The 19,128-nt window shown below is 53.8% G+C and overlaps 1 protein-coding gene across 2 annotated transcripts in view; it reads right to left on the bottom strand.

Moving 5' to 3' along the window:
* The window catches only part of LOC141270719 (uncharacterized), a 477,393-nt gene that overhangs the window by 22,956 nt on the left and 435,309 nt on the right, over positions 1–19,128 (bottom strand). The window contains exon 1 of one of the 2 annotated variants that reach the window (XM_073680810.1): positions 17,467–17,518. The exons of the other annotated variant lie outside the window; for it this stretch is intronic. The gene's annotated coding sequence lies outside the window, so the exon portion shown is untranslated. Of the gene's footprint in view, positions 1–17,466; positions 17,519–19,128 lie in introns of those variants that run through there. 2 annotated transcript variants of the gene reach the window in all.

Below are 19,128 nucleotides of genomic sequence, written 5' to 3'. Positions count from 1 at the left end.
TTGTTGAGGGCATGTTTAATGTTGTGGGACACGTGCTTGTGTAATGCGGGGACGGCACATTGGGAAAAATAGTGGCGGCTGGAAACAGAGTACCAAGGAACGGCCGCCGACATCAAGTTGCGGAAAGCTTCAGTCTCCACGAGCCTAAAAGGCAACATTTCGAGCGCAAGCATTCGCGAAATGTGTGAATTTAGTAGTGTGGCCTGTGGGGCGTTGGCTGCGTATTTGCACTTGCGTTCCAAGGACTGGGGGGACAACTGAACGCTGCGCTAGGACAAGGACGTGCTTGCTGATGGTGCTAGTTGAGAGTGTTCAATGACAGGTGCAGGGCGGGAGGCATCTTGGCATGCGCCATGGACAGGGGATTGGCGTACACGCACAACAGCGGAACAAGCCGTGGTGTCACCCGCAGACACGGTTGCTGGACCCTTGGGTTCGGCCCACTTAGTCGGGTGCTTTGCTGCCATGTGCCTGATCATGCTGGTGGTGGTCAGGCTGCTAGTTTTGCTACCCTGCTGATGCTGGACTGGCAGGTGGTGCAAATTGCCTTTTAGGGGTTATCTGCAGAGTCTTTAAAAAATAAAGAGACCCGGGAAGACCTAACAGTTGTACTGGCAACTTACATCGTGTTGGCGTTACGAGGAATGCTTTCCCGCCTTGTATCTGCGGCCACCACACTTCTTCCTGCCTGTTGTGGCGCTACGCCTCCATCACCATGTGTGCTGCTGTCCTCGTTGTGTATGTCCCCCTGCCAGGTTGGGTTAGTTACTATATCATCCACCACCTCGTCCTCCACTTCCGCACCCTGGTCCTCCTCCTGACTTTCTGGCAATTGTGTCTCATCATCATCATCCACCTCTTGCGACAGTAATTGCACTTTCCCACCATCGCCTTCGCGTGACCGTGGCTGCTTCAATATTTGGGCATCGCTACACGCGTTCTCCTCTTGACTCGCTTGAAGCTGGCCAGGCGAGAGGCCCGAATCTACAAATGAAAACAGCTCTTCTGAGTGTCCAAGTGTGGGATAAGTTGCCTCCAGGCACTCGGCATGGTGGGAGGAAGGAGGATCAGGGTGAGGAATATGCGGTCCAGACTCACGGCTACTGAGACTTGACCGTGTGGAAGACAGGGTGGTGGTGGTGGCAAAGTGACTGGAAGCATTATCTTCTATCCAACCAACAACCTTTTGACACTGCTCTGTGTTCAGTAGTGGTGTTCTGCGGTCCCTTAGCAATTGCGACAGGAAGGTCGAGTGACAAGATGTGGGTGTTTGTTGTGGCACAATTTCAGGTTGCCCACGGCCACGTCCTCAGCCTCTGCATGCACCATCACCATCACGTCCACTTCCCTGTCCCTTGCCATGCACCTTGCCCATTTTTAATGGAGGACAATATTTTCCACGTTCACGAGAAATGGCTGATTTTGGAACGCAGTTATGTGTGATATGTCTGACAGAGAACCACAGTTTTAAATAGCAGGCCTGTAATTTACTAATACTATTCTTCACCGACACACCAAAAGAATGGAAAAGGAGGCCAATATTTTCCACGTTCAGTTTAAATTTCTGGATTTTTATCGCTGAAATATGGAACAGATCTGGCTTTATTCTGCAGTGAGAACAAGCAAATTGAGCAGAAAAATGGTGTACTCTGGATTGCTTTTTAAGCAAATAACCAGGATTAAGATAAAAAAAAAAATTCCCTAGCCCCTGATATCTGGGGCTATGTCTACAAATATCTGTAATTATTACAGCAGTAGCAGACAGGACGTTCAATGGACCCTCTTGTGCTGTATCATACACTGCAGTCTGCCACATACACTGCCTGCCTCCTGCTATCACCAGTAATATATGCAGCTAGATTAGTCCTCAGAAGGACTGTTAGTTCAGATGGATATATAGATATGCTGTGGAATACCTATACTAACTATAATGAAGCAAATCTCTCCCTGACGCAGCAACAGCTCTTGCTACTCTGATTCCGGGGTAAACTGCGATGAGCATAGCGGAGCGAGATCTTATATAGACCCGATGACGCTGTACGGCCAGCCAATCACTGTAATGCCCACAACCAACATGGCTATGGCAGTACAGTGCGTGGCAGGCAATCCCTGCATGTTCATTAGCTCTCTAAAGAGCGCAAACATGCAGGTAGGGGACAAGAGTTCCCACCCGAGCAACCCGGAAATACTCGCCGAGCACAGTGATGTTCAGGCGAGTACCGAGCAGTGGCGAGCACGTTCGCTCATCACTAATGGCCTATAAAAAGGTGCCTCAATACCTGTGAGCTGCCTCAAGATCTTCTCTACCATCTTGTTGTAAAACATACTAATAGCATTGGTTACAGAAGAATATCTAAACTTCTGAAAGTTTCAGTGAGCACTGATGGGGCCATAATCTGGTAGTGAAAAGAACATAATTTCACCATAAACCGGCCATGACCAAGTGCTCCCCATAAGATTTCAGGCAGGGGAGTAAAAATAATTAGCAGAAGAGTTGTCAAGCCAAGGACTACCTGTGGAGCGCTACAGAAAGACCGTGAGTCAGCAGGTAAATTTGTTTAGAAGAATACTATAAGTATGGCCTGTATGCATGCTCACCATGCAAGACTCCATTGCTGAGCAAAAAGCATGTTCAAGAGCGATTCAAGTTTACTCAACAATATTTAGGCAAGCCTGTGAAATACTAGGAGAATGTAGTCTGGTCAGATGAGACCAAAATAGAACTCTTTGGATGCCATAATACAAACCATGTTTGGAGATCAAAATGCACTGCATGTCACCCCAAATACACCATACCAACATTGAAATTTGGAGGTGGGAACATCATGGTGTGGGGCTGTTTTTTAGCATACAGCACTGGCAAACTTCATGTAACTGAAGGAAAGATGAATGGTCTAATGTCATACTCCCAACTTTTGAGGAATAGAAAGAGGGAGAAATTATGCGGCACGGGAAGCGGCAAATTTTGGCCACACCCCAATCCACACCCATTTACCATTATCTTTCTCCCCTGGCAGGAGGAGTTGTCAGAGGGGCGGTGGTAGTGAGGGAAATTCAGAAGACCGCTTAGACTGCAGGTTGTAGACTCAAATCCAGGACTGTCTGCTGTATCCGGGACAGTTGGGACTAGAGATGAGCGGATGTATTCCCTGGTCTCTGGTCCAGCGTCCAGGTCAGTGGTACCTGGCGGCTGGACAGGAGACTGCAAATCATATCTTTCAGGGCAGCGTGACGTCATTTGTGCATCCTGCTGATCTCTGGTTGGGACCTGTAGATTATTTTTTGTTCCTTCATTCACAGTTGGAGCCGCCAGAGCTTTCTCATCATTATGTAGCTTCACTACACGACATCCGGCTTTTTTGTGTCTGTAAGGCCGTGTTCACACATTGCAGAGACACTGTGTTCTTTGTTTTCTGCAGATGTCTGCACCAAACTCCACAATAACAATCTCTTCCCCCTTATTTGATGCGTTTCTGGTGCAGATGTGAAGCCGCGTTTTTAAGGTGCTTTCTATAGTACAGGAAAGCTTTGATTCTGCACTTAATAAATTACCTGAGTTTTTTTTAGGCTCCACATAGAAGCGTCTGAAGATGCTGCTGAACTCTGCGGTAGGGATGAGCGAGCGTGTGTTAATCCATTCGGCAAGCACGCGCAGCATTTATGTTAGTGCCGCTACGGCTCAAACATAGATGACAAACACGCCGAAAATACTCGGCGAACACCCGAGCGTGCGCACCGAAAGGGTTAACAATACATGCTCGCTCATCACTACTCTGCGGTTTTCATGCATTTTCTCCTCGGCTTCTTCTGAAAAAAAAAAAAAGAACGCATGGAGAAAAAAAAAAAGCAGCTGCATTTTTAAGCGCAGAATCAAAGCTTTTCTGTGCTATTAAAGAGATAAAAACTCTGCTTCATATCTGCCCGAAAATCGCATCAAATAAGCGAGAAAACGCATAAAAGAAACGCAGCAAACACACAATAATCAGAGAAGATTGTTCCTGCGTCGTGTGGTGCGAGTACCTGCTAGAAAAAAAAGCAGCAAAAAGAACGCCGCATTTACGCTATGTGTGAACACTGCCTCAGCATTACAGTTTTATTAAATTTTTTATGGGTTTAATAAAAAAAAATCTCAATCACGCCATTTTTTTTTTTACGACATTTACCGATCCTTGTAAATAATCTCATCGCTGTGTTCTGCGGGTCGCTAAGATTACAGGGATACCAAATATGTCCATGTTATGTGCTGATTTGTAATGTCCATAATTTTTTTACAAAATGCAAATGACAATATTTTTTTAATTATGAAATGTTTTTCTTTATTATTTTTTTTTTAGCAATTTTATAGGCTGAAAAAAATCTCTTATTCTCCCTTTAAAATAAAATTACATATATAGTACCTAGCATTGTATTTAGATCCGTCCAATAAGCCTATAGTCCACGCCTGCAGTACAGGTCAAGTAGACAGAATTCTAAATATGATTTCACTAGAGCTGGTGGCTCAGTAGTGTCTGCTGTGTCAGTAATGTTTTAAGGTTGTGGGTTCAAGACCAGGGACTGCCAGAAAAAAAAAATTGATCCTATAAATAAAAGTAGTAAATTTGAGAACAATTACGAAAATATATATATACAGTACAGACCAAAAGTTTGGACACACCTTCTCATTTAAAGATTTTTTTTCTGAATTTTCATGACTATGAAAATTGTACATTCACACTGAAGGCATCAAAACTATGAATTAACACATGTGGAATTATATACTTAACAAAAAAGTGTGAAACAACTGAAAATATGTCTTATATTCTAGGTTCTTCAAAGTAGCCACCTTTTGCTTTGATGACGGCTTTGCACACTCTTGGCATTCTCTTGATGAGCTTCAAGAGGTAGTCACCGGAAATGGTTTTCACTTCACAGGTGTGCCCTGTCAGGTTTAATAAGTAGGATTTCTTGCCTTATAAATGGGGTTGGGACCATCAGTTGTGTTGTGCAGAAGTCTGGTGGATACACAGCTGATAGTCCTACTGAATAGACTGTTAGAATTTGTATTATGGCAAGAAAAAAGCAGCTAAGTAAAGAGAAACGAGTGGCCATCATTACTTTAAGAAATGAAGGTCAGTCAGGGCGAAAAATTGGGAAAACTTTGAAAGTGTCCCCAAGTACAGTTGCAAAAACCATCAAGCGCTACAAAGAAACTGGCTCACATGAGGACCGCCCCAGGAAAGGAAGACCAAGAGTCACCTCTGCTTCTGAGGATAAGTTTATCCGAGTCACCAGCCTCAGAAATCGCAGGTTAACAGCAGCTCAGATTAGAGACCAGGTCAATGCCACACAGAGTTCTAGCAGCAGACACATCTCTACAATAACTGTTAAGAGGAGACTTTGTGCAGCAGGCCTTCATGGTAAAATAGCTGCTAGGAAACCACTGCTAAGGACAGGCAACAAGCAGAAGAGAATGTTTGGGCTAAAGAACACAAGGAATGGACATTAGACCAGTGGAAATCTGTGCTTTGGTCTGATGAGTCCAAATTTGAGATCTTTGGCTCCAACCACCGTGTCTTTGTGCGACGCAGAAAAGGTGAACGGATGGACTCTACATGCCTGGTTCCCACCGTGAAGCATGGAGGAGGAGGTGTGATGGTGTGGGGGTGCTTTGCTGGTGACACTGTTGGGGATTTATTCAAAATTGATGGCATACTAAACCAGCATGGCTACCACACCATCTTGAAGCGTCATGCTATTCCATCCGGTTTGCGTTTAGTTGGACCATCATTTATTTTTCAACAGGACAATGACCCCAAACACACCTCCAGGCTGTGTAAGGGCTATTTGACCAAGAAAGAGAGTGATGGGGTGCTACGCCGGATGACCTGGCCTCCACAGTCACCAGACCTGAAACCAATCGAGTTGGTTTGGGATGAGCTGGACCGCAGAGTGAAGGCAAAAGGGACAACAAGTGCTAAGCATCTCTGGGAACTCCTTCAAGATAGTTGGAAGACCATTTCCGGTGACTACCTCTTGAAGCTCATCAAGAGAATGCCAAGAGTGTGCAAAGCAGTCATCAAAGCAAAAGGTGGCTACTTTGAAGAACCTACAATATAAGACATATTTTCAGTTGTTTCACACTTTTTTTTGTTAAGTATATAATTCCACATGTTTTAATTCTAGTTTTGATGCATTTAGTGTGAATGTACAATTTTCATAGTCATGAAAATACAGAAAAATCTTTAAATGAGAAGGTGTGTCCAAACTTTTGCTCTCTACTGTATATACGAACCAATGGAAAATTAATGGAAGGAACTAAAGCACAGAGTTCATAGAAGGAGTCATGAGGATGTGAAGAGTGCTTTGTGTGGAGGAATGGGATAAAAAAAACAGCCGAGCAATGCATGCGACTAGTTTATCTATACAGGAGGTAAGTTGAAGCTGTCATCACCAACAAAATCTTTTATAGGAAGTATTAATTAACTTTCAGTCAGCGTATTCACTACTTGCTCCCTGTGTCATATCTCATTATTACACATTAATTTATGTAGGGTTTGATTTCTTTGCCTGTGTGGATTGTATGGGTTGCTACAGACATCTGGTGAGAATTTCATGTCAATGGTATCTTTAGAAATATATTTACTTAGAAAATTGGTGACGTTTTCAATACTTATTTCACCAGCTGTAAGTATATAATAAAATAAATGTGTGGAGATGATGATGCACATATGGAATTAAAATACAAAATGCAGGTAAATAAAATAAATGAACCTAGAGAAAAAAAACAAATAGTAATGTAGTCACAACAGCAACAGTAGTCAGCGAGAGCACAGGTGTCAATATGGGCAAAAAGTGCAATTACAAGTGCCAAAAAGCAAATAAACTGAGAGTATATAGAGATTAGAGTGAAAAAAAATACCCTCACTACACAAAGGTGCATGTAAAATAGAAAACCTCCTCGGTGCTGGTGCTCTTATTTCTCTACCTAATAATCCCTGTGACCTTAATATACAGAGTCCTGTCCCCTCTATGACACAGTCCCTGCTTCCTCATTACCGGTCCCCAGTGCAGAGTCCCGATGCTTCCCACAGGACTGAGTCCTGTCCACTCTATCACACAGTCCCTGCTCCCTCATTACCGGTCTCCAGTGTAGAGTCCCGGTGCTTCCCCCAGAACTGAGTCCTGTCCCCTCTATCACACAGTCCCTGCTCCCTCATTACCGGTCCCCAGTGCAGAGTCCCGGTGCTTCCCCCAGGACTGAGTCCTGTCCCCTCTATCACACAGTCCCTGCTCCCTCATTACCGGTCACCAGTGCAGAGTCAAGGTGCTTCCCCCAGGACGGAGTCCTGTCCCCTCTATCACACAGTGCCTGCTCCCTCATTATCGGTCACCAGTGCAGAGTCCCGATGCTTCCTCCAGGACTGAATCCTGTCCCCTGATTACCGGTTATCAGAGCAGAGTCCCGGTGCTTCCCCCATGACTGAGTCCTGTCCCCTCTATCACACAGTCCCTGCTCCCTCATTACCGGTCCCCAGTGCAGAGTCCTGGTGCTTCCCCCAGGACTGAGTCCTGTCCCCTCTATCACACAGTCCCTGCTCCCTCATTACCAGTCCCAAGTGCAGAGTCCCGGTGCTTCCCCCAGGACAGAGTCCTGTCCCCTCTATCACACAGTCCCTGCTCCCTCATTACCGGTCCCCAGTGCAGAGTCCCGGTGCTTCCCCCAGGACTGAGTCCTGTCCCCTCTATCACACAATCCCTGCTCCCTCATTACCAGTCCCCAGTGCAGAGTCCCAATGCTTCCCCCAGGACTGAGTCCTGTCCCCTCTATCACACAGTCCCCGCTCCCTCATTACCGGTCCCCAGTGCAGAGTCCCGGTGCTTCCCCCAGGACTGAGTCCTGTCCCCTCTATCACACAGTCCCTGCTCCCTCATTACTGGTTCCAATTGCAGAGTCCCAGTGCTTCCCCCAGGACTGAGTCCTGTCCCCTGATTACCGGTCACCAGTGCAGGGTCCCGGTGCTTCCCCCAGGACTGAGTCCTGTGCCCTCTATCACACAGTCCCTGCTCCCTCATTACCGGTCCCCAGTGCAGAGTCCTGGTGCTTCCCCCAGGACTGAGTCCTGTCCCCTCTATCACACAGTCCCTGCTCCCTCATTACCAGTCCCAAGTGCAGAGTCCCGGTGCTTCCCCCAGGACTGAGTCCTGTCCCCTCTATCACACAGTCCCTGCTCCCTCATTACCGGTCCCCAGTGCAGAGTCCCGGTGCTTCCCACAGGACTGAGTCCTGTCCCCTCTATCACACAGTCCCTGCTCCCTTATTACCGGTCCCCAGTGCAGAGTCCCAGTGCTTCCCCCAGGACTGAGTCCTGTCCCCTCTATCACACAGTCCCCGCTCCCTCATTACCGGTCCCCAGTGCAGAGTCCCGGTGCTTCCCCCAGGACTGAGTCCTGTCCCCTCTATCACACAGTCCCTGCTCCCTCATTACCGGTCCCCAGTGCAGAGTCCCGATGCTTCCCCCAGGACTGAGTCCTGTCCCCTCTATCACACAGTCCCTGCTCCCTCATTACCAGACCCCAGTGCAGAGTCCGGGTGCTTCCCCCAGGACTGAGTCCTGTCCCCTCTATCACACAGTCCCTGCTCCCTCATTACCGGTCACCAGTGTAGAGTCCCAGTGCTTCGCCCAGCACTGAGTCCTGTCCCCTCTATCACACAGTCCCTGCTCCCTCATTACCGGTCACCAGTGTAGAGTCCCGGTGCTTCCCCCAGGACTGAGTCCTGCCCCTCTATCACACAGTCACTGCTCCCTCATTACCGGTCCCCAGTGCAGAGTCCCGATGCTTCCCCCAGGACTGAGTCCTGTCCCCTCTATCACACAGTACCTGCTCCCTCATTACCGGTCCCCAGTGTAGAGTCCCGGTGCTTCCCCCAGGACTGAGTCCTGTCCCCTCTATCACACAGTCCCTGCTCCCTCATTACCGGTCCCCAGTGCAGAGTCCCGGCGCTTCCCCCAGGACTGAGTCCTGTCCCCTCTATCACACAGTCCCTGCTCCCTCATTACCGGTCCCCAGTGCAGAGTCCCGGCGCTTTCCCCAGGACTGAGTCCTGTCCCCTCTATCACACAGTCCCCGTACCCTCATTACCGGTCCCCAGTGCAGAGTCCCGGTGCTTCCCCCAGGACTGAGTCCTGTCCCCTCTATCACACAGTCCCTGCTCCCTTATTACCGGTCCCCAGTGCAGAGTCCCAGTGCTTCCCCCAGGACTGAGTCCTGTCCCCTCTATCACACAGTCCCCGTACCCTCATTACCGGTCCCCAGTGCAGAGTCCCGGTGCTTCATCCAGGACTGAGTCCTGTCTCCTGATTACCGGTCACCAGAGCAGAGTCCCGGCGCTTCCCCCAGGACTGAGTCCTGTCCACTCTATCACACAGTCCCTGCTCCCTCATTATCGGTCCCCAGTGCAGAGTCCCGGCGCTTCCCCCAGGACTGAGTCCTGTCCCCTCTATCACACAGTCCCTGCTCCCTCATTACCGGTCCCCAGTGCAGAGTCCCGGCGCTTCCCCCAGGACTGAGTCCTGTCCCCTCTATCACACAGTCCCTGCTCCCTCATTACCGGTCCCCAGTGCAGAGTCCCGGCGCTTCCCCCAGGACTGAGTCCTGTCCCCTCTATCACACAGTCCCTGCTCCCTCATTACCGGTCCCCAGTGCAGAGTCCCGGCGCTTCCCCCAGGACTGAGTCCTGTCCCCTCTATCACACAGTCCCTGCTCCCTCATTACCGGTCCCCAGTGTAGAGTCCCGGTGCTTCCTCCAGGACTGAGTCCTGTCCCCTCTATCACACAGTCCCTGCTCCCTCATTACCAGTCCCCAGTGCAGAGTCCCGGTGCTTCTCCCAGGACTGAGTCCTGTCCCCTCTATCACACAGTCCCTGCTCCCTCATTACAGGTCCCCAGTGCAGAGTCCCGGTGCTTCCCCCAGGACTGAGTCCTGTCCCCTCTATCACACAGTCCCTGCTCCCTCATTACCGGTCCCCAGTGCAGAGTCCCGGGGCTTCCCCCAGGACTGAGTCATGTCCCCTCTATCACACAGTCCCTGCTCCCTCATTACCGGTCCCGAGTGCAGAGTCCCGATGCTTCCCCCAGGACCGAGTCCTGTCCGCTCTATCACACGGTACCTGCTCACTCATTACCGATCACCAGTGCAGAGTCCCGATGCTTCCCCCAGGACTGAGTCCTGTCTCCTCTATCACACAGTCCCCGTTCCCCAGTGCAGAGTCCCGGTGTCTCCCCCAGGACTGAGTTCTGTCCCCTCTATCACACAGTCCCTGCTCCCTCATTACCGGTCACCAGTGCAGAGTCCCGGTGCTTCCCCCAGGACTGAGCCCTGTCCACTCTATCACACAGTCCCTGCTCCCTCATTACCGGTCCCCAGTGCAGAGTCCTAGTGCTTCCCCAAGGACTGAGTCCTGTCCCCTCTATCACACAGTCCCTGCTCCCTCATTACCAGTCCCAAGTGCAGAGTCCCGGTGCTTCCCCCAGGACTGAGTCCTGTCCCCTCTATCACACAGTCCCTGCTCCCTCATTACCGGTCCCCAGTGCAGAGTCCTAGTGCTTCCCCCAGGACTGAGTCCTGTCCCCTCTATCACACAGTCCCTGCTCCCTCATTACCGGTCCCCAGTGCAGAGTCCCGGTGCTTCCCCCAGCACTGAGTCCTGTCCCCTCTATCACACAGTCCCTGCTCACTCATTACCAGTCCCCACTGCAGAGTCCCGATGATTCCCCAAGGACTGAGTCCTGTCCCATCTATCACACAGTGCCCGCTCCCTCATTACCGGTCCCCAGTGCAGAGTCCCGGTGCATCCCCCAGGACTGAGTCCTGTACCCTGATTACCGGTCACCAGTGCAGGGTCCCGATGCTTCCCCCAGGACTGAGTCCTGTCCCCTCTATCACACAGTCCCTGCTCCCTCATTACCAGTCCCCAGTGCAGAGTCCCGATGATTCCCCAAGGACTGAGTCCTGTCCCCTCTATCACACAGTCCCCGCTCCCTCATTACCGGTCCCCAGTGCAGAGTCCTGGTGCTTCCCCCAGGACTGAGTCCTGTCCCCTCTATCACACAGTCCCTGCTCCCTCATTACCAGTCCCCACTGCAGAGTCCCGGTGCTTCCCCCAGGACTGAGTCCTGTCCCCTCTATCACACAGTCCCCGCTCCCTCATTACCGGTCCCCAGTGCAGAGTCCCGGTGCTTCCTCCAGGACTGAGTCCTGTCCCCTCTATCACACAGTCCCTGCTCCCTCATTACCGGTCACCAGTGCAGAGTCCCGATGCTTCCCCCAGGATTGAGTCCTGTCCCCTCTATCACACAGTCCCTGCTCCCTCATTATCGGTCACCAGTGTAGAGTCCCGGTGCTTCCCCCAGGACTGAGTCCTGTCCCCTCTATCACACAGTCCCTGCTCCCTCATTACCGGTCCCCAGTGCAGAGTCCCGGTGCTTCCCCCAGGACTGAGTCCTGTCCCCTCTATCACACAGTCCCTGCTCCCTCATTACCGGTCCCCAGTGCAGAGTCCCGGTGCTTCCCCCAGGACTGAGTCCTGTCCCCTCTATCACACAGTCCCTGCTCCCTCATTACCGGTCCCCAGTGCAGAGTCCCGGTGCTTCCCCCAGGACTGAGTCCTGTCCCCTCTATCACACAGTCCCTGCTCCCTCATTACCGGTCACCAGTGCAGAGTCCCGGTGCTTCCCCCAGGACTGAGTCCTGTCCCCTCTATCACACAGTCCCTGCTCCCTCATTACCGGTCCCCAGTGCAGAGTCTCGGTGCTTCCCCCAGGACTGAGTCCTGTCCCCTCTATCACACAGTCTCTGCTCCCTCATTATCGGTCCCCAGTGCAGAGTTCCGATGCTTCCTCCAGGACTGAGTCCTGTCCCCTCTATCACACAGTCCCTGCTCCCTCATTACCGGTCCCCAGTGCAGAGTCCCGGTGCTTCCCCCAGGACTAAGTCCTGTCCCCTCTATCACACAGTCCCTGCTCCCTCATTACCGGTCCCCAGTGCAGAGTCCCGGTGCTTCCCCCAGGACTGAGTCCTGTCCCCTCTATCACACAGTCCCTGCTCCCTCATTACCGGTCCCCAGTGCAGAGTCCCGGTGCTTCCCCCAGGACTGAGTCCTGTCCCCTCTATCACACAGTCCCTGCTCCCTCATTACCGGTCCCCAGTGCAGAGTCCCGGTGCTTCCTCCAGGACTGAGTCCTGTCCCCTCTATCACACAGTCCCTGCTCCCTCATTACCGGTCACCAGTGCAGAGTCCCGATGCTTCCCCCAGGATTGAGTCCTGTCCCCTCTATCACACAGTACTTGCTCCCTCATTACCGGTCCCCAGTGCAGAGTCCCGGTGCTTCCTCCAGGACTGAGTCCTGTCCCCTCTATCACACAGTCCCTGCTCCCTCATTACCGGTCACCAGTGCAGAGTCCCGATGCTTCCCCCAGGATTGAGTCCTGTCCCCTCTATCACACAGTCCCTGCTCCCTTATTACCGGTATCCAGTGCAGAGTCCCGGTGCTTACCCCTAGGACTGAGTCCTGTCCCCTCTATCACACAGTCCCTGCTCCCTCATTACCGGTCCCCAGTGTAGAGTCCTGGTGTTTCCCCCAGGACTGAGTCCTGTCCCCTCTATCACACAGTCCCTGCTCCCTCATTACCGGTCACCAGTGTAGAGTCCCGGTGCTTCTCCCAGGACTGAGTCCTGTCCCCTCTATCACACATTCCCTGCTCCCTCATTACCGGTCACCAGTGTAGAGTCCCGGTGCTTCCCCCAGGACTGAGTCCTGTCCCCTCTATCACACAGTCCCTGCTCCCTCATTACCGGTCCCCAGTGTAAAGTCCCGGTGCTTCCCCCAGGACTGAGTCCTGTCCCCTCTATCACACAGTCCCTGCTCCCTCATTACCGGTCACCAGTGTAGAGTCCCGGTGCTTCCCCCAGGACTGAGTCCTGTCCCCTCTATCACACAGTCCCTGCTCCCTCATTACCGGTCACCAGTGTAGAGTCCCGGTGCTTCCTCCAGGACTGAGTCCTGTCCCCTCTATCACACAGTCCCTGCTCCCTCATTACCGGTCACCAGTGTAGAGTCCCGGTGCTTCCCCCAGGACTGAGTCCTGTCCCCTCTATCACACAGTTCCTGCTCCCTCATTACCGGTATCCAGTGCAGAGTCCCGGTGCTTCCCCCAGGACTGAGTCCTGTCCCCTCTATCACACAGTCCTTGCTCCCTCTTTACCGGTCCCCAGTGCAGAGTCCCGGTGCTTCCCCCAGGACTGAGTCCTGTCTCCTCTATCACACAGTCCCTGCTCCCTCATTACCGGTCTCCAGTGTAGAGTCCCGGTGCTTCCCCCAGGACTGAGTCCTGTCCCCTCTATCACACAGTCCCTGCTCCCTCATTACCGGTCCCCAGTGCAGAGTCCCGGTGCTTCCCCCAGGACTGAGTCCTGTCCCCTCTATCACACAGTCCCTGCTCCCTCATTACCGGTCCCCAGTGCAGAGTCCCGGTGCTTCCCCCAGGACTGAGTCCTGTCCCCTCTATCACACAGTCCCTGCTCCCTCATTACCGGTCCCCAGTGCAGAGTCCCGGTGCTTCCCCCAGGACTGAGTCCTGTCCCCTCTATCACACAGTCCCTGCTCCCTCATTACCGGTCACCAGTGCAGAGTCCCGGTGCTTCCCCCAGGACTGAGTCCTGTCCCCTCTATCACACAGTCCCTGCTCCCTCATTACCGGTCCCCAGTGCAGAGTCTCGGTGCTTCCCCCAGGACTGAGTCCTGTCCCCTCTATCACACAGTCTCTGCTCCCTCATTATCGGTCCCCAGTGCAGAGTTCCGATGTTTCCTCCAGGACTGAGTCCTGTCCCCTCTATCACACAGTCCCAGCTCCCTCATTACCGGTCCCCAGTGCAGAGTCCCGGTGCTTCCTCCAGGACTGAGTCCTGTCCCCTCTATCACACAGTCCCTGCTCTCTCATTACCGGTCCCCAGTGCAGAGTCCCGGTGCTTCCCCCAGGACTGAGTCCTGTCCCCTCTATCACACAGTCCCTGCTCCCTCATTACCGGTCCCCAGTGCAGAGTCCCGGTGCTTCCCCCAGGACTGAGTCCTGTCCCCTCTATCACACAGTCCCTGCTCCCTCATTACCGGTCCCCAGTGCAGAGTCCCGGTGCTTCCCCCAGGACTGAGTCCTGTCCCCTCTATCACACAGTCCCTGCTCCCTCATTACCGGTCCCCAGTGCAGAGTCCCGGTGCTTCCCCCAGGACTGAGTCCTGTCCCCTCTATCACACAGTCCCTGCTCCCTCATTACCGGTCCCCAGTGCAGAGTCCCGGTGCTTCCTCCAGGACTGAGTCCTGTCCCCTCTATCACACAGTCCCTGCTCCCTCATTACCGGTCACCAGTGCAGAGTCCCGATGCTTCCCCCAGGATTGAGTCCTGTCCCCTCTATCACACAGTCCCTGCTCCCTTATTACCGGTATCCAGTGTAGAGTCCCGGTGCTTCCCCCAGGACTGAGTCCTGTCCCCTCTATCACACAGTCCCTGCTCCCTCATTACCGGTCCCCAGTGCAGAGTCCCGGTGCTTCCTCCAGGACTGAGTCCTGTCCCCTCTATCACACAGTCCCTGCTCCCTCATTACCGGTCCCCAGTGTAGAGTCCTGGTGCTTCTCCCAGGACTGAGTCCTGTCCCCTCTATCACACATTCCCTGCTCCCTCATTACCGGTCACCAGTGTAGAGTCCCGGTGCTTCCCCCAGGACTGAGTCCTGTCCCCTCTATCACACAGTCCCTGCTCCCTCATTACCGGTCCCCAGTGTAAAGTCCCGGTGCTTCCCCCAGGACTGAGTCCTGTCCCCTCTATCACACAGTCCCTGCTCCCTCATTACCGGTCACCAGTGTAGAGTCCCGGTGCTTCCCCCAGGACTGAGTCCTGTCCCCTCTATCACACAGTCCCTGCTCCCTCATTACCGGTCACCAGTGTAGAGTCCCGGTGCTTCCTCCAGGACTGAGTCCTGTCCCCTCTATCACACAGTCCCTGCTCCCTCATTACAGGTCACCAGTGTAGAGTCCCGGTGCTTCCCCCAGGACTGAGTCCTGTCCCCTCTATCACACAGTTCCTGCTCCCTCATTACCGGTATCCAGTGCAGAGTCCCGGTGCTTCCCCCAGGACTGAGTCCTGTCCCCTCTATCACACAGTCCTTGCTCCCTCTTTACCGGTCCCCAGTGCAGAGTCCCGGTGCTTCCCCCAGGACTGAGTCCTGTCTCCTCTATCACACAGTCCCTGCTCCCTCATTACCGGTCTCCAGTGTAGAGTCCCGGTGCTTCCCCCAGGACTGAGTCCTGTCCCCTCTATCACACAGTCCCTGCTCCCTCATTACCGGTCCCCAGTGCAGAGTCCCGGTGCTTCCCCCAGGACTGAGTCCTGTCCCCTCTATCACACAGTCCCTGCTCCCTCATTACCGGTCCCCAGTGCAGAGTCCCGGTGCTTACCCCTAGGACTGAGTCCTGTCCCCTCTATCACACAGTCCCTGCTCCCTCATTACCGGTCCCCAGTGTAGAGTCCTGGTGTTTCCCCCAGGACTGAGTCCTGTCCCCTCTATCACACAGTCCCTGCTCCCTCATTACCGGTCACCAGTGTAGAGTCCCGGTGCTTCTCCCAGGACTGAGTCCTGTCCCCTCTATCACACATTCCCTGCTCCCTCATTACCGGTCACCAGTGTAGAGTCCCGGTGCTTCCCCCAGGACTGAGTCCTGTCCCCTCTATCACACAGTCCCTGCTCCCTCATTACCGGTCCCCAGTGCAGAGTCCTGGTGCTTCCCCCAGGACTGAGTCCTGTCCCCTCTATCACACAGTCCCTGCTCCCTCATTACCGGTCCCCAGTGTAGAGTCCCGGTGCTTCCCCCAGGACTGAGTCCGGTCCCCTCTATCACACAGTCCCTGCTCCCTCATTACCGGTCCCCAGTGTACAGTCCCGGTGCTTCCTCCAGGACTGAGTCCTGTCCCCTCTATCACACAGTCCCTGCTCCCTCATTACCGGTCTCCAGTGTAGAGTCCCGGTGCTTCCCCCAGGACTGAGTCCTGTCCCCTCTATCACACAGTCCCTGCTCCCTCATTACTGGTCCCCAGTGCAGAGTCCCGGTGCTTCCCCCAGGACTGAGTCCTGTCCCCTCTATCACACAGTCCCTGCTCCCTCATTACCGGTCACCAGTGTAGAGTCCCGGTGCTTCCCCCAGGACTGAGTCCTGTCCCCTCTATCACACAGTCCCTGCTCCCTCATTACCGGTCCCCAGTGTAAAGTCCCGGTGCTTCCCCCAGGACTGAGTCCTGTCCCCTCTATCACACAGTCCCTGCTCCCTCATTACCGGTCACCAGTGTAGAGTCCCGGTGCTTCCCCCAGGACTGAGTCCTGTCCCCTCTATCACACAGTCCCTGCTCCCTCATTACCGGTCACCAGTGTAGAGTCCCGGTGCTTCCTCCAGGACTGAGTCCTGTCCCCTCTATCACACAGTCCCTGCTCCCTCATTACCGGTCACCAGTGTAGAGTCCCGGTGCTTCCCCCAGGACTGAGTCCTGTCCCCTCTATCACACAGTTCCTGCTCCCTCATTACCGGTATCCAGTGCAGAGTCCCGGTGCTTCCCCCAGGACTGAGTCCTGTCCCCTCTATCACACAGTCCCTGCTCCCTCATTACCGGTCCCCAGTGCAGCGTGCCGGTGCTTACCCCAGGACTGAGTCCTGTCCCCTCTATCACACAGTTCCTGCTCCCTCATTACCGGTATCCAGTGCAGAGTCCCGATGCTTCCCCCAGGACTGAGTCCTGTCCCCTCTATCACACAGTTCCTGCTCCCTCATTACCGGTATCCAGTGCAGAGTCCCGGTGCTTCCCCCAGGACTGAGTCCTGTCCCCTCTATCACACAGTCCCTGCTCCCTCATTACCGGTCCCCAGTGCAGCGTGCCGGTGCTTACCCCAGGACTGAGTCCTGTCCCCTCTATCACACAGTTCCTGCTCCCTCATTACCGGTATCCAGTGCAGAGTCCCGATGCTTCCCCCAGGACTGAGTCCTGTCCCCTCTATCACACAGTCCCTGCTCCCTCATTACCGGTCCCCAGTGCAGAGTCCCGGTGCTTCCCCCAGGACTGAGTCCTGTCCCCTCTATCACACAGTCCCTGCTCCCTCATTACCGGTCCCCAGTGCAGAGTCCCGATGCTTCCCCCAGGACTGAGTCCTGTCCCCTCTATCACACAGTCCCTGCTCCCTCATTACCGGTCACCAGTGTAGAGTCCCGGTGCTTCCCCCAGGACTGAGTCCTGTCCCCTCTATCACACAGTCCCTGCTCCCTCATTACCGGTCACCAGTGTAGAGTCCCGGTGCTTCCCCCAGGACTGAGTCCTGTCCCCTCTATCACACAGTCCCTGCTCCCTCATTACCGGTCCCCAGTGTAGACTTCTCCTCAGCTTCAGCTCTTACCTGTGGCCGCTTCCTACACAGAAAACCCTTCACTTCCTACAAGCCCAATCCTGCTCCTCCCCCCATGTGATTGATCACATGACTGTGACATCATCACAGGTCCTGGAAGCAGAACTGTAAAGGTTCCCAGAATAGAAAGAGGGATAAACTCTGCTCAGCTCCGGGAAATGTCTCTCCCCCTCCTACCGCCCCCAGCCACAGACATTTACCACTTCTCTCCCCCGGCAGGAGGAGATGTCGGAGGGGGCATGAGGGCAGTGAGGGGCATTCAACAGACGCCCGAGACTGCAGGGCAGAGACCCAAATCCAGGACTGTCCTCTGTATCCGGGGACTGTCCTCTGTATCCGGGGACTGTCCTCTGTATCCGGGACCTGTCCTCTGTATCCGGGACCGTCCTCTGTATCCGGGGACTGTCCTCTGTATCCGGGGACTGTCCTCTGTATCCGGGGACTGTCCTCTGTATGCGGGGCCGTCCTCTGTATCCGGGGCCGTCCTCTGTATCCGGGGACTGTCCTCTGTATCCGGGGACTGTCCTCTGTATCCGGGGACTGTCCTCTGTATGCGGGGACTGTCCTCTGTATCCGGGGACTGTCCTCTGTATCCGGGGACTGTCCTCTGTATCCGGGGACTGTCCTCTGTATGCGGGGACTGTCCTCTGTATCCAGGACTGTCCTCTGTATCCGGGGACTGTCCTCTGTATCCGGGGACTGTCCTCTGTATCCGGGACCTGTCCTCTGTATCCGGGACCGTCCTCTGTATCCGGGGACTGTCCTCTGTATCCGGGGACTGTCCTCTGTATCCGGGGACTGTCCTCTGTATGCGGGGCCGTCCTCTGTATCCGGGGCCGTCCTCTGTATCCGGGGACTGTCCTCTGTATCCGGGGACTGTCCTCTGTATGCGGGGACTGTCCTCTGTATCCGGGGACTGTCCTCTGTATCCGGGGACTGTCCTCTGTATCCGGGGACTGTCCTCTGTATGCGGGGACTGTCCTCTGTATCCGGGGCTGTCCGCTGTATCCGGGGACTGTCCTCTGTATCCGGGGACTGTCCTCTGTATGCGGGGACTGTCCTCTGTATCCGGGGACTGTCCTCTGTATCCGGGGCTGTCCTCTGTATGCGGGGCTGTCCTCTGTATGCGGGGACTGTCCTCTGTATCCGGGGCCGTCCTCTGTATCCGGGGACTGTCCTCTGTATCCGGGGCCGTCCTCTGTATCCGGGGCCGTCCTCTGTATCCGGGGCCGTCCTCTGTATCCGGGGCTTTTCTTCTGTATCCGGGACCTTCCGCCGTATCCTGGACTGTCTGCTGTATCCGGGACGGTTGGGACCTCTGGGTTATTTGTGATCATTCACAGTCGGAGCAGATAGAACTTTCTCATTATTACATAATCTTCTCTATACGACATTGGGCTTTATGTGTCTGTAAGGCCGTGTTCACACGATGCATATATACTTTGTTTATTTCTGCATTACATTTCTGACACCTGTCAGCATGATCCCACAGCGCTCAGACCAAGGTAATGCTATTACCGCCGATCAGAGCCTTTGTTTCCCGCGCTGTCACGCAAATGACAGCGCGGGAAACCAGGTATCTTCGGCTCCCCCATTCACATGAATGGGGTCCATGTTCGGGTACTGTTCTGGTACCCGAACCTTGAACCTTTT

This window comes from Phyllobates terribilis, unplaced genomic scaffold (assembly GCF_046119375.1).
Source record: "Phyllobates terribilis strain yellow unplaced genomic scaffold, ASM4611937v1 Scaffold_5__5_contigs__length_657084704, whole genome shotgun sequence".
NCBI lineage: Eukaryota > Metazoa > Chordata > Amphibia > Anura > Dendrobatidae > Phyllobates > Phyllobates terribilis.
Note: the sequence above shows the minus strand (reverse complement) of the source record. Positions and strands in the feature narration are given on the sequence as shown.